General features: G+C 41.1%; 1 pseudogene; it reads left to right on the forward strand.

The window, feature by feature from the left end:
- Nucleotides 1-7,907: 7,907 nt before the first annotated feature.
- Nucleotides 7,908-11,173, forward strand: LOC112627092 (annotated as a pseudogene).
- The last annotated feature ends 1,050 nt before the right edge of the window (nucleotides 11,174-12,223 follow it).

The following is a 12,223-nucleotide window of genomic DNA, read 5'->3' on the forward strand; positions in this document are numbered from 1 at the left end:
TTCCAGTTGCTACTAAAACTAAGGATGGAAATGCCCTTTGGCCCAGATACTCCACTTCCTGGTATCCACCTTGAAGAAACCTTCCCACATTTCCTAAGAATGTGTATATAATAATATTCTTTGCAGCATTGTTTGTAACAGCAGAATATTGGAAACAAATTCAGTATTTTACAAGGTTTGTTCATTAAATTGTAATATCAAATCTGTACTTTCTTACTCAATATCAACTTGCTTGTGACCAATATCTGATTTAAATTGCTTCTAGGCTGGGCGCTTTGGCTCACGACTGTAATCCCAGCACTTTGGGAAGCTGAGGCAGGTGGATCACTTGAGATCAGGAGTTTGAGACCAGCCCAGCCAACATGGTGAAACCGCATCTCTACTAAAAATACAAAAATTAGCTGGTCGTGATGGCAGGCACCTGTAATCCCAGCTACTCGGGAGGCTGAGGCAGAAGAATCACTTGAACCTGGGAGATGGAGGTTGCAGTGAGCCAAGATCGCAGCACTACACTCCAGATTGGGCATCAGAGACTCTGTCTCAAAATAATAATAATAATAATAATAATTGCTTCTAAGTGGAGTTATCATTCTGTGCATTGTGGAACATTTAGCAGCATCCCTGGCCTCTACCTGCTAGATGTCAGTAGCACACCTCCCTTATGTAACAATCAAAAAGTGTCTCCAGACATTGAAAAATGTCCTCCAAGGGTGGATGCAGGACACTGAGAACCACCAGTATAAACACAAGGGGAAGATAAATAAATAAATTCACTTAGAGACCTTGCATGGACCAATGACAATCATTTCTTGTATTTGTATAGAACTTTGGAGTTCTTATATACTTTAATTTTCTATAAACTATATTCATTGTAAAAAATGAGAAAATGTACATAAGCAAATGGAAACAAACATATATATAATTCCAACAGCCAGAGATCAACTATTATTCCCCTAGCCCTAGACACACACATATTCATTTTTACAAACAACCTTGCACTATAATGTTGTCCTACTACCTACCTTTCTCACTTAAGGATATATCATTAGCTCTTTTGATGTCACATTATAATATATTAAAGCTTAATAGGGAAACAGAACAGAAATTTATTCTACTTTAGAGATGAGATCATTGAGGCTTAGTGAAGTTAAAAGAATTTCTAATATTCTGTCCTGTTATCAACTCCCACTATCAACAGAGATTTGGAAAAGCAAATTTTAGAAAAAGGATGTGCAACAAGGCTAGTGAATAGGATTGTGGTTTTTTTTTTTTTTTGAGACAGAGTCTCACTTTGTCACCCAGGCTGGAGTGCAGTGGCACGATCTTGGCTCATTGCAAGCTCTGCCTCCCAGGTTCATGCCATTCTCCTGCCTCAGCCTCCCGAGTAGCTGGGACTACAGGCGCGCACCACCATGCCCAGCTAATTTTTTGTATTTTTAGTAGAGACGGGGTTTCACTGTATTGGCTAGGATGGTCTCGATCTCCTGACCTCGTGATCTGCCTGCCTTGGCCTCCCAAAGTGCTGGGATGTCTCTTCTTTTAGTTTTTAGTTTTTTAAAAAAAATTTACCTTTTTAGTTTTGGAAGAAACTAAAACTTTCTACCTAATAGCATTACAAACATGTTAAAGAGGATAAATGTGTACTGATCTTCCTTGGTTTTTATTCTTCAGATTTGGGGCTATCTCACTCTGGTGTATATGGGAGTGGGAGACAGGGAAAGGGGAGGGAGATCCTGCTTTTGTTCTGACTGTGACACTCTGGGTGGGAACTGGCCTCCTTTTAATAGTACAATAACAACATTATTCTACCCGAAGGAAGGCAGCTTCCCTTTGGCCTTAGCTGCCTTACGAGTTTGGTGAACTCCCATCTTTGGCAATGTTCGACCTCTAAAATTCAACTGTAAAATCTTAAGAAATATTTTTTGGAACCCTAGTTTCCATGATTCCAAAACTATAAGCTTCTAGAACTCTGAGATTCTGGGACTCTAGCACAGAGTCTCTCAGTTGTTGTCCTGGTCTTTCTCTACAAAAGGCTATACTCACAGACAGAACCAACCCCAGGAACGCTTCCCACCTTCCCAGTAGGCTGGGAATTGAGGGACATGACTATTTTTGATACTTCATGGAAAGTCTGAAATTAATTTGGACAACATGTGTGAACAAATGGAAAATTCATCAGAGAGATAGAAATTATACAAAAGAGTCAAATTGAAATGTGATTAATAAAAAAAATAGTAACAGAGAAAAATAATGTCTTTTAAAATATATATATATATATTTAGAAACAGGGTCTCACTTTGTTCCCCAGGCTGGAGTACAGTGGCACAATTACAGTGCACTCACATCCTGGAACTCCTGGACTTAATTGATCCTACTGCCTTAGCCTCCTAAGTAGCCAGGATTACAGGTGCATGCCAACACACCCAGCTATTTTTATATTATTGTTTTTAGAGATGGGGTTTTGCTGTGTTGCCCAGGCTTATCTTGAACGCCTGGCTTAAGCAATCCTTCTACCTTGGTCTTCCAAAGTGCTGAGATTACAGGCATGAGCCACCACACCCAGCCTAAGAATTATTTTGACGAAATTATCAGTGGACTCAATAAAGACAAGGAAATAACCTGTGAACCTGATGATAGGTCAATAAAAATTATCCTAACTGAAATACAAACAGAAAAAAACAAGTGAAAAAAATGAGAACATCCAAGAGCTGTGAGACAATGTCAAACAGTTTAGCATATGACTAATTAGAATCCCAGATGAAGAAGACACAATGTGGCAAAAGAAATATTTGACTTTGAGAGGACAAGGTGAGAGGGTCACTTGAGCTCAGAAGTTCAAGACCAGCCTGGGCAACATAGTGAGACCCCCCCATCTCTATTAAAAAACATAAAATAAATATTTGAAGAAATAAATAAATAATGGCCAAAAATTTTCAAAAAATAATAAAAGACATAAAACTATAGATCAAAAAGTTCAGGGCTGAGTGCAGCGGTGTGTGCCTATAGTCCCAGCTACTTTGGAGGCTAAAGCAAGAGGATGGTTTGGGTTCAGGAGTTTGAGGCCAGCACAGGCAACATCATGAGACCTCATCTAAAAAAAAAAAAGTGCAGAGAAAAATACCAAAATAAAGAGGATAAAGAGGATAAGGACCAACACAACACACACACACACACCCCTAGACACATCATATTCAAACTGATGTAAAGAAAAACTGGAGAAAACCTTGAAAGCAGCCAGCGGAAAAAGACATTTAGATAGAGAAACAGATATAAGAATTAAAGTGCCCTTATCAGAAATTATGCAAACCAGAAGACATTGAAGTGATAGCTTGCCAGTGTTTACACAAAAACATTATCAACCCAGAGAAAATATCTTGCAAAAATGAAGGAGAAATAAAGCCGTTTTTCTTTTAGACAAGTGAAAACTAAGGTAATTAATTACCGGCAGATCTGTTCTATAAAAGTTAAATTCTTCAGGAAGAAGAAATATTATTCCAGACAGAAACTTAGATCTATAAACAGAAATGACAATCTTTGGAGATGGTTAAAGTATAAAAGATAGTTTTTTCTTATTTTTAATTTTTTAAAAAACTGTTTTACAGACAGGGTCTTGCTCTGTTGCTCAGGCTGGAGTGTAGTGGCACGGTCATAGCTCACTGCAACCTCAAACTCCTGGGTTCAAGCAATCCTCCTCCCTGGGCCTCTCAAAGCACGGGGATTACAGGTATGAGCCACTGTGCTCAGCCTGTTCTTCTTTATTTTAAATTGCTCTGAAAGAGATTTGATTAAAGCAGAGACAAGCAAACTATGGCCTATGGGCTGGTGTGTATGTATGTGTGAAAGATTTTCCCTGGGGCCTGAAAGCTTTAAGGGATGACTAACTCCTCAGTTCTCAGGCCCAGTCCAAGGCGCGAGGCCACTTTCGCTAGCAGCGTGCGCCAGCAAGAGAGCAGAAGCAGGAAGAGAGCCGGCTGGAAGACACCTACCCTGGCGGGAAGACGTGTACCCCCAGATCTAGAAAGAGGCTTCCAGGTACTATGTAGCAGTCATGTCAGACTGGGACACTTCCTGTTTACAGAGGGCTATGAACCCCTGTCCCGTCCTCACTTGGAGTTGACGCCATTTTAGGTCTCAGCCCGCCTGCACCCAGGAGCTCATTAAAATAGCATGTTCTCACGCCTGTAATCCCAGCACTTTGGGAGGCCGAGACGGGTGGATCACGAGGTCAGGAGATCCAGACCATCCTGGCTAACACGGTGAAACCCCGTCTCTACTAAAAATACAAAAATTAGCCGGGCGCGGTGGCAGGTGCCTGTAGTCCCAGCTACACGGGAGGCTGAAGCAGGAGAACGGCCTGAACCTGGGAGACGGAGCTTGCAGTGAGTGGAGATCACGCCACTGCACTCCAGCCTGGGCGACAGAGTGAGACTCCGTCTCAAAAAAAAAAAAAAAACAAAAAACATGTTGCTCCACACCACCTGGTGCTGTCTGTTGGAGCGCTCTTGGAGTTCGAACCGATACAAGAAACTTACTATGTGTATGTGTATGTGTGTGTGTGTATAATATTGTTTATCCATTCATCCATTGACAGATACTTAGGTTGATTCCGAATACTTGCTATTGTGAATAGCACTGCAGTAAACATATTAGTGCAAGTATATTTTTCATAAAATAATTTCTTTTCTTCTGGGTAGATAGCCGGTGGTGGATGGATCAAATTATTATTCTATTTTTAGTTTTTTTGAGAAATCTCCATACTTTTTCATAGAGGCTATAGTAATTTACATTCTCTAACGCAAATACAACAACGTATTAGCATTCCTTTTGTTCTGCTCTTTGCCAACATCTGTTACATTTTGACTTCTTAATAATAGCCATTCTGACTGGTGTAGCATGATATTTCATTGTGGTTTTAATTTGCATTTCTCTGATGATTAGTGATGTTGAACATTTTTTCATATTAAAAAAAGTCTACATATGTCATTTGGCAACTTTCTAATGGAGTTATTAATACTGTTTTTTTTTTCTTTTTGAGTTGTTTGAATTCCTTGTAAATTCTAGGTATCAGTCCCCTGTTGGATGCATAGTTTGCAAATATTTTCTCCTATTTTGCAGATTGTCTGTTCACTTTGTTAATTATTATTTTGCTGTGCAGCAGTTTTTTAGCTTACTTAAGTCCCATTTGCCTATTTTTGTTTTTGTTGCCTGTACGTTTGAGGTCTTAGTCATGAATTCTTCACCTAGTCTAATGTCCAGAAGTGTTTTCCCTGGGTTTTCTTCTAGCATTTTAATACTTTCAGGTCTTATGTTTAAGTCTCTAATCCAACTTGAGCTGATTTTTGTATATGGTGAGAGATAGGGGGTCCAGTTTTATTCTTCTGAATAGGGCAATCCAATTTTATCAGCATCATGTATTGAAAAGGGTATCCTTTTTCCAGTGTACGTTTTTGTTAACTTTGTCAAAAATCATTTGGCTATAGGCATGTGGCTTTGTTTCTGGGTTCTTTATTCTGTTCCATTGATCTTTGTGTCTATTTCTATACCAGTGTCATGCTGATTTGGTTACTATAGCCTTGTGGTATAATTTGAGGTCAGGTAATGTGGTGCCTTCAGCTCTATTCTTTTTGCTTTGGATTGCTTTGGCTATTTGGGCTTTTGGGGGAGGGGTTCCATATAAATTTTAAGGTTTTTTTTTCTGATTCTGTGAAGAATGAACATGGAATTTTAATAGGGATTGCATTGAATCTGTAGATCACTTTGGGAATGAACATGGAATTTTAATAGGGATTGCATTGAATCTGTAGATCACTTTGGGCTGTATAGTCATTTTAACGATATTAATTCTTTCAATCCATGAGCATGGAGTGTTTTTCCATTCATTTGTGTCATTCTTTTCATCAGTGTTTTCTAGTTTTCCTTGTAGAGATCTTTCACCTCCTTGGTTAAATATATTCCTAGATATTTTATTTTTTGTAGCTACTGTAAATGGGATTGCTTTCTTGTATATTGATTTTGTATCCTAAAACTTTGCTGAATTCATTCATCAAACCTGAGAGTTTTTTGTTTTTGGAGGAAGTTTTAGGTTTTTCTAGACATAAGATCACATCATCATCAAACAGAGGTACTTTAACTTCCCTTTTCCAATTGTATGCCTTTATTTCTTTTTCTTGCCTGATTGCTCTGGCAAGGACTTCCAGTACTATGTAGAATAGGAATGGTGAGAGTGGGCATTCTTGTCTTATTCCAGGTCTTAGGGAGATTGCTTTAAACTTTTCCCTCTTCAGTATGATATTGGCCATGGGTTTGCTGTATATGGCCCTCGTTATTTTGAGGTATGTTCCTTCTTTCCCTATTCTGTTGAGGGTTTTTATCATGAGGGAATGCTGGATTTTATAAAATTATTTTTCTTCATCTATTAAGATAATCATATTGTTTTTGTCCTTAATTATGTGATAAATCACAGTTATTGATTAGATAAATCAATAAATAGTCTAGCTAGAAGTTTGTCAATTTTGCTTACCTTTTCAAAGAACCAACTTTTTGTTTTGTTGATCCTTTTTATAATTTTTTTTGTTTTCAATTTCATTTAGTTCTGCTCTGATCTTTATTATTTCTTTTCATTTGCTAGCTTTGGGTTGGGTTTGTTCTTGTTTTTCTAGTTCCTGGAGGTGTGATAGTAAGTTGTTAATTGGTGATCTTTCTATTTTGTTTTGATGTAGGCACTTGACTCTGTAAGCATCCCTCTTAGCACTAATTGTTTTTTATATATCCCAGAATTATGTTATATATCCATTTTCATTCATTTCAATTTTTTTTTTTTTTTTTTTTTGAAATGGAGTTTCAGTCTTGTTGCCCAGGCTGGAGTGCAATGGTGTGATCTTGGCTCACTGCAACCTCTGCTTCCCAGGTTCATGTGATTCTCTGGTCTCAGCCTCCTGAGTAGCTGGGATTGTAGGTGCATGCCACCACACCTGGCAAATTTTTGTATTTTAGTAAAGATGGGTTTTCATCATATTGGTCAGGCTGGTCTGGAACTCCTGACCTCAGATGATCCACCCACCTCAGCTTCCCAAAGTGTTGGGATTACAGGCATGAGCCACTGCACCCGGCCAAAAAAATTTTAAATTTCCATCTTAATTTCATCATGGACCCAAAGATCCTTAAGGGACATATTGTTTAATTTTCATGTATTTGTACAGTTTTGAAAGTTCCTCATGGTATTGATTTCCAGTTTTGTTTCCCTGTGGTCTGAGAAGACACTTGATATGGTTTCAGTTTTTAAAAATTTATTGAGACTGATTTGTGGACTAACATACAATATGTCTTAGAGAATATTCTATGTGCTGATAAGTAGAATGTATACTCTGCGATTGTTGGTTAGAATGTTCTGTAAATATGATTTGGTCCATTTGGCCTAGAGTCCAATTTGAGTCTAGTGTTTCTTTGTTGATTTTCTGTTTCAGTGATCTGTCTAATGCTATGAGTGGGGTAGTGAAGTCCCCCAGTATTATTATATTGCTGTCTCTTTCTTTAGGTCTAGTAATACTTGTTTTATAAATCTGGATGCTCCAGTATTTGATGCATATATATTTAGAATTGCTATATACTCTTCTTGAATTGATCTCTTTACCATTATATAATTATTTTCTTCTTTTTAAACTATTTTTGATTTAATATCTATTTTATCTGATACAAGTATAGCTACTCCTGCTCGCTTTTGGTTTCTGTTCGTGTAGAATATCTTTTTCCATCTTTTAATCTTCAGTCTCTAAGTGTCTTTACCAGTAAAGTGAGTTTTTCTAAGTAGCATATAGTTGGTTCATTTTAAAGCTCAATCCTGTAATCTATGTCTTTTAATTGGGGTCTTTATTTAGTCCAACTTGGCTTAAGATAACTTGAAATGGGCTATGAAGCTGTTGAGCAAGGGTGATGTGATCTTCACTAAGAAGGTATACAGGTTGATGTTGGCTAATTTCCACACTGGTACAAACATTGATGTCTCCATGCAAGAAAAAGGTGAAAGAGCAGGACAGTCATTCACTTTTATTTACAGGTTTTTAATCTTTTTCGTGAGACTATACAAACCACTTGCCAATATGTACAAAGTTCTGGTTCATTAAACACCATCCCAGCAGACTGTGAACTGCTTTGAAAAGCAGAGTATGGCATTCATAGTAAAGTCTTTTCTCCCACACTCCATTTTCAAGGTCAGCAAAATTGGGGTCTTTGCCCCACCAAAATATTGACAATTCTCTTCTTCTAGGTGTTTGATCTTGCTACCAAACACCAACTGTATCTGTCTTAAGGCAGCAATTAGAGCTGTTCAAATTAGGGTCACCCTGAGTCGCGGGAAATATATTAGGGGCAGAAGTTGGGCCTTGCCATACATATCTTTTCCATTTAATCCCTGTCAAGTCAGCCAGGCAGAAGAGGTCATGGTGACCATCTTGCAGGCTGGCCTGGTTTATCATAAAGGAGGAATTCATCATCTCTCGTAGCAGCTGCCACCAGCACCACAGCCACCATCTGCCATTACTGCCACCGCCAACCACAGATAGAAACACTGGACACTGGGGAGGGTGAGAGATGGGTGGTGGTTGGAGGAGTTGAGGAAAAGGAGGTTGCTGGGCCACCTGCCACTTCTACTCACCCCCTGCCACTGCCATGAGCATCCACTGCCACTTGGCTGGCACACAGCCACCTGGGCCTGAGGGCCAGAGGAGGGGGGCAATGCTGTACTCACCCAGCAGGCTGGACTGTGGAACCTATGGACGGACAGCTGTCTCTCTCAGAAGGACAGAGGAGATGTGTGGCCTTTTCACAGGAACAATAATAAATTACACAATAAATAATTAAAATTGGGTCAGAGCTGGCAAAGCCCAAGCCCTGGAGGGTTCTTCCAGGTGGGGAGGTGCTTGCACAGGGGCAGCAAAGCTGAGAATGGGGAGAGAAGCCCAGGCCCCCAGCCTGGCAGTGGTAATGTCCTTATGCCTAGAGTCTCCTCAGTGGTGGCAGAATTTTCAGACTCGGACCATTCTCTGGCTCCATCTTTGTATTGTCTCTTGATGAGCCAGACTAACATTGGCCCTCCTGCTGCCTCACTGCCTGGATGCCATAGTCTCCCCCATTTTATGAGCCCAGCAGGCAATGGTTTTCCCCCACTTTAATTGAATTTCTTAGGTTTTCTTATTTGTTTATTTATTTGAGACAGAGTTTCGCTCTTGTTGCCCAGGCTGGAGTACAATGGCACGATCTCGGCTCGCTGCAACCTCCACCTCCCGGGTACAAGCGATTCTCCTGCATCAGCCTCCCGAGTAGGTGGGATTACAGACATGCACCACCACACCCGGCTAATTTTGTACTTTTAGTAGAGATGGGGTTTTGCCATGTTCGTAAAGCTGGTCTTGAACTCCTGACCTCAGTGATCTGCCCACCTCGGCCTCCCAAAGTGCTGGGATTACAGGCGTGAGTCACCGTGCCCGGCTCTCTTCACTTTAATTGTGGCCACAGGGACCAGCTTGCCCTCTCTGGGGTAAAGTTAATTTTAACATTATATTTAACTTAACACAATATACCCCAAATATTAACTATTTCAATGTGTAACAATATAAAAACTATTAAAATATTTTAAATTTTTTGTATTACAGTTTTAAAATCTAATATTTATTTTATACTATGGTACGTCTCAATTCAGATTAGTCACATTTCACGTGCGCAATGTGGCTAGCAGCTACTATATTAATGCAGGCATACAAGAAATATTATAGCATTAAATGCTTATATAAGAAAGAAAATAGGTCTCTAATCGATAATCTAAACTCTGATGTCAAGCAACTAGGAAAAAAATTAACTCAAAGCAAGGTGAAGGGGAGAAAAGGAAGAAAAAATGCACAAAAGTGAAAACGGTGTAAAAACAATAGAGGAAAATTAATAAACCAGAAAGTTATTTGTTTGAAAAGATCAATAAAATCTACCAGACAGTTCAAGAAAAAAAAGACGGAAGACACAGAATACCAATATCAGAAATGAAAAATAGGACATCACTCTAGATTCTATTGACATTAAAAGGATAATAAGGAAATATTAAAAAGAACCCTAGGTGGGAGGCTGAGGCGGGTGGATCACCTGAGGTCCGGAGTTTGAGACCAGCCTGGCCAACATGGTGAAACCCCCTCTCTACCAAAAATATACAAATTAGCTGCCACAGTTGTGGGGCGAGGACCAGAATAAGCAGGACAAACAAGAGTGTCTGGAAACCCAAAGGCAGAAGCAGAAAGAACGGATACTGCAGCTCAAGACCCAGCTAGATGACCTGGAAACATTTGCCTATCCAAAAGCAGTTATGATGCCCTGCCGCAGTTCGTGGTGTTGGAAAGACAGTGGATGATCCTAGACGAGTTAATAAAGAAACCGGACATGAATCTGAATGAGGACATCAGTTCCGTTCCCTGTCCATGGAAGAGCTTGGTCAGTGTGTAGATGCAGTAGTGGCTCACATCGTCAACCCAGCCCTACTCAAAGATCGGTTGGTTGAGCAACTGGAAACTCAGATCGGAGACTTCTACATGTTCATCAACCTCATCCAAGATGAAGTGGGAAGCCCCTTGAAGACAGGTGGTGGACACTGTGAGTGCAAGACCTCTGGGAAGACAGGAAATGGCTCCACCAGAACTGGCAGCAGCAGACCCACTGCCTCCAGGACACAGCGAAACAAAGGCAGGGGAGGTGAAGAAAGTCCAGGGGACAGGGCTGCACCTGATACTACAAGTGCTGGCAATGCTCCAGATTTTGCTGTTAGCTAATTTGGTTGTGCCACAGTCCAGATCCCTCCAACCCTGTAACAGAGGAGCCAGGCTGACAGATTAGGCTCCCTTGCTGAAGAAGCTGAAGGTGTCAGTGGACAGAGCAAGCAGCTAGCCTTGAGGCACCAGTCACACGACCATGTCACCACCTCTGCCATCCTCCAGGACCTCTCTCTGGCAGGCAAGGATGAACTGGCCACGTGGCTGTGTGGAAGGGGCTGATGGTGGCTGTGAGGGACCTGCTAGCCCATGGACTGTATGTCTCCTCCTCAGGAATGAGCCTCGTCATGGCTCCTACTGCTTGTTTGCTGCCAACCTTCTCCCCAGCCCCTGAGCCCTTGCACCCCTGGGAGCCCTTTGTAAAGTACTGAAACCACCTTTGCAAAATTATGACTGAGACAGTGAAAGAGATCTAACTTAACTCACTCCATCTTGCTTCTAACTTGCGAGCTGTCTTTGTTCATTCCTGGGCACAAGCTGAACTAACTATGGGAGAAACTTAGTTTGTAGTTTATAGTTTAAACAAAGATGGTAACAGCCCTTTCCCAAAGCAGACTTCCTTCTTACCTGGGGACTAGACTAACATTAGCCACGGGATTAGAAATTATGGTTTAGGAGTCATACAGCTGGAGGCTGCAAGATTCTGACCCTCCTGAAACTGCTCCTAAGATCAGTGCTTGAGATATTTTACAGACTCCACACTTGATGGATCAGCTGGCACCACCCAGATTAATAAACTGGCTCGTCTGATCTTGTGGCCCCCACCCAGGAACTGACTCAGCGCAAGAAGACAGCTTTGACTCCCTATGATTTCATCCCTGACCAATTGGCACTCCTGGCTCACTGGCTTACCCCCACCCACCATGTTATCCTTAAAAACTCTGCTCCCCTAATGCTTGGGGAGACTGATTTGAGTAATAGTAAAACTCCGGTCTCCTGCATAGCCGACTTTGTGTGAATTACTCATTCTCTATTGCAATTCTGTCTTGATGAATCTGCTCTGTGTAGGCAGCCAGCAAGGTGAATCCCTTGGGGGGTTACAGTACTACTATACTAAAAATGGCGGTGCTTATGCCCAGACCAGGAGCTCTCCCAGTCTTTGCCCTTTCTGTTACAGGAGGCACTGTTGTGACCCCCAAAGAGAGCCTACTGACCGTCATCCATATGGTGCTGACAGAGCACGACCCTTGTAAGCACAGTGGAGACTGAGAATTGAAGGCTTTGGTGTGCATGGCACTGAATGAGTGGCCTCTGATGTCCTAGGTGAACCTCATCTGCAAATCCGGGTCACTCATTGAGCCTCACTACCAGCCTGGGAGCTATGGAGCACACACAGGCTTTGAGAGTGCCCTCAACCTGCACAGTCACCTCAGCAGCCTCAAGTTCAGCCTCCCTGTAGATCTGGCCACAAGCCAGCTCAA

Source organism: Theropithecus gelada, chromosome 6, assembly GCF_003255815.1.
Source record: "Theropithecus gelada isolate Dixy chromosome 6, Tgel_1.0, whole genome shotgun sequence".
Classification (NCBI taxonomy): domain Eukaryota; kingdom Metazoa; phylum Chordata; class Mammalia; order Primates; family Cercopithecidae; genus Theropithecus; species Theropithecus gelada.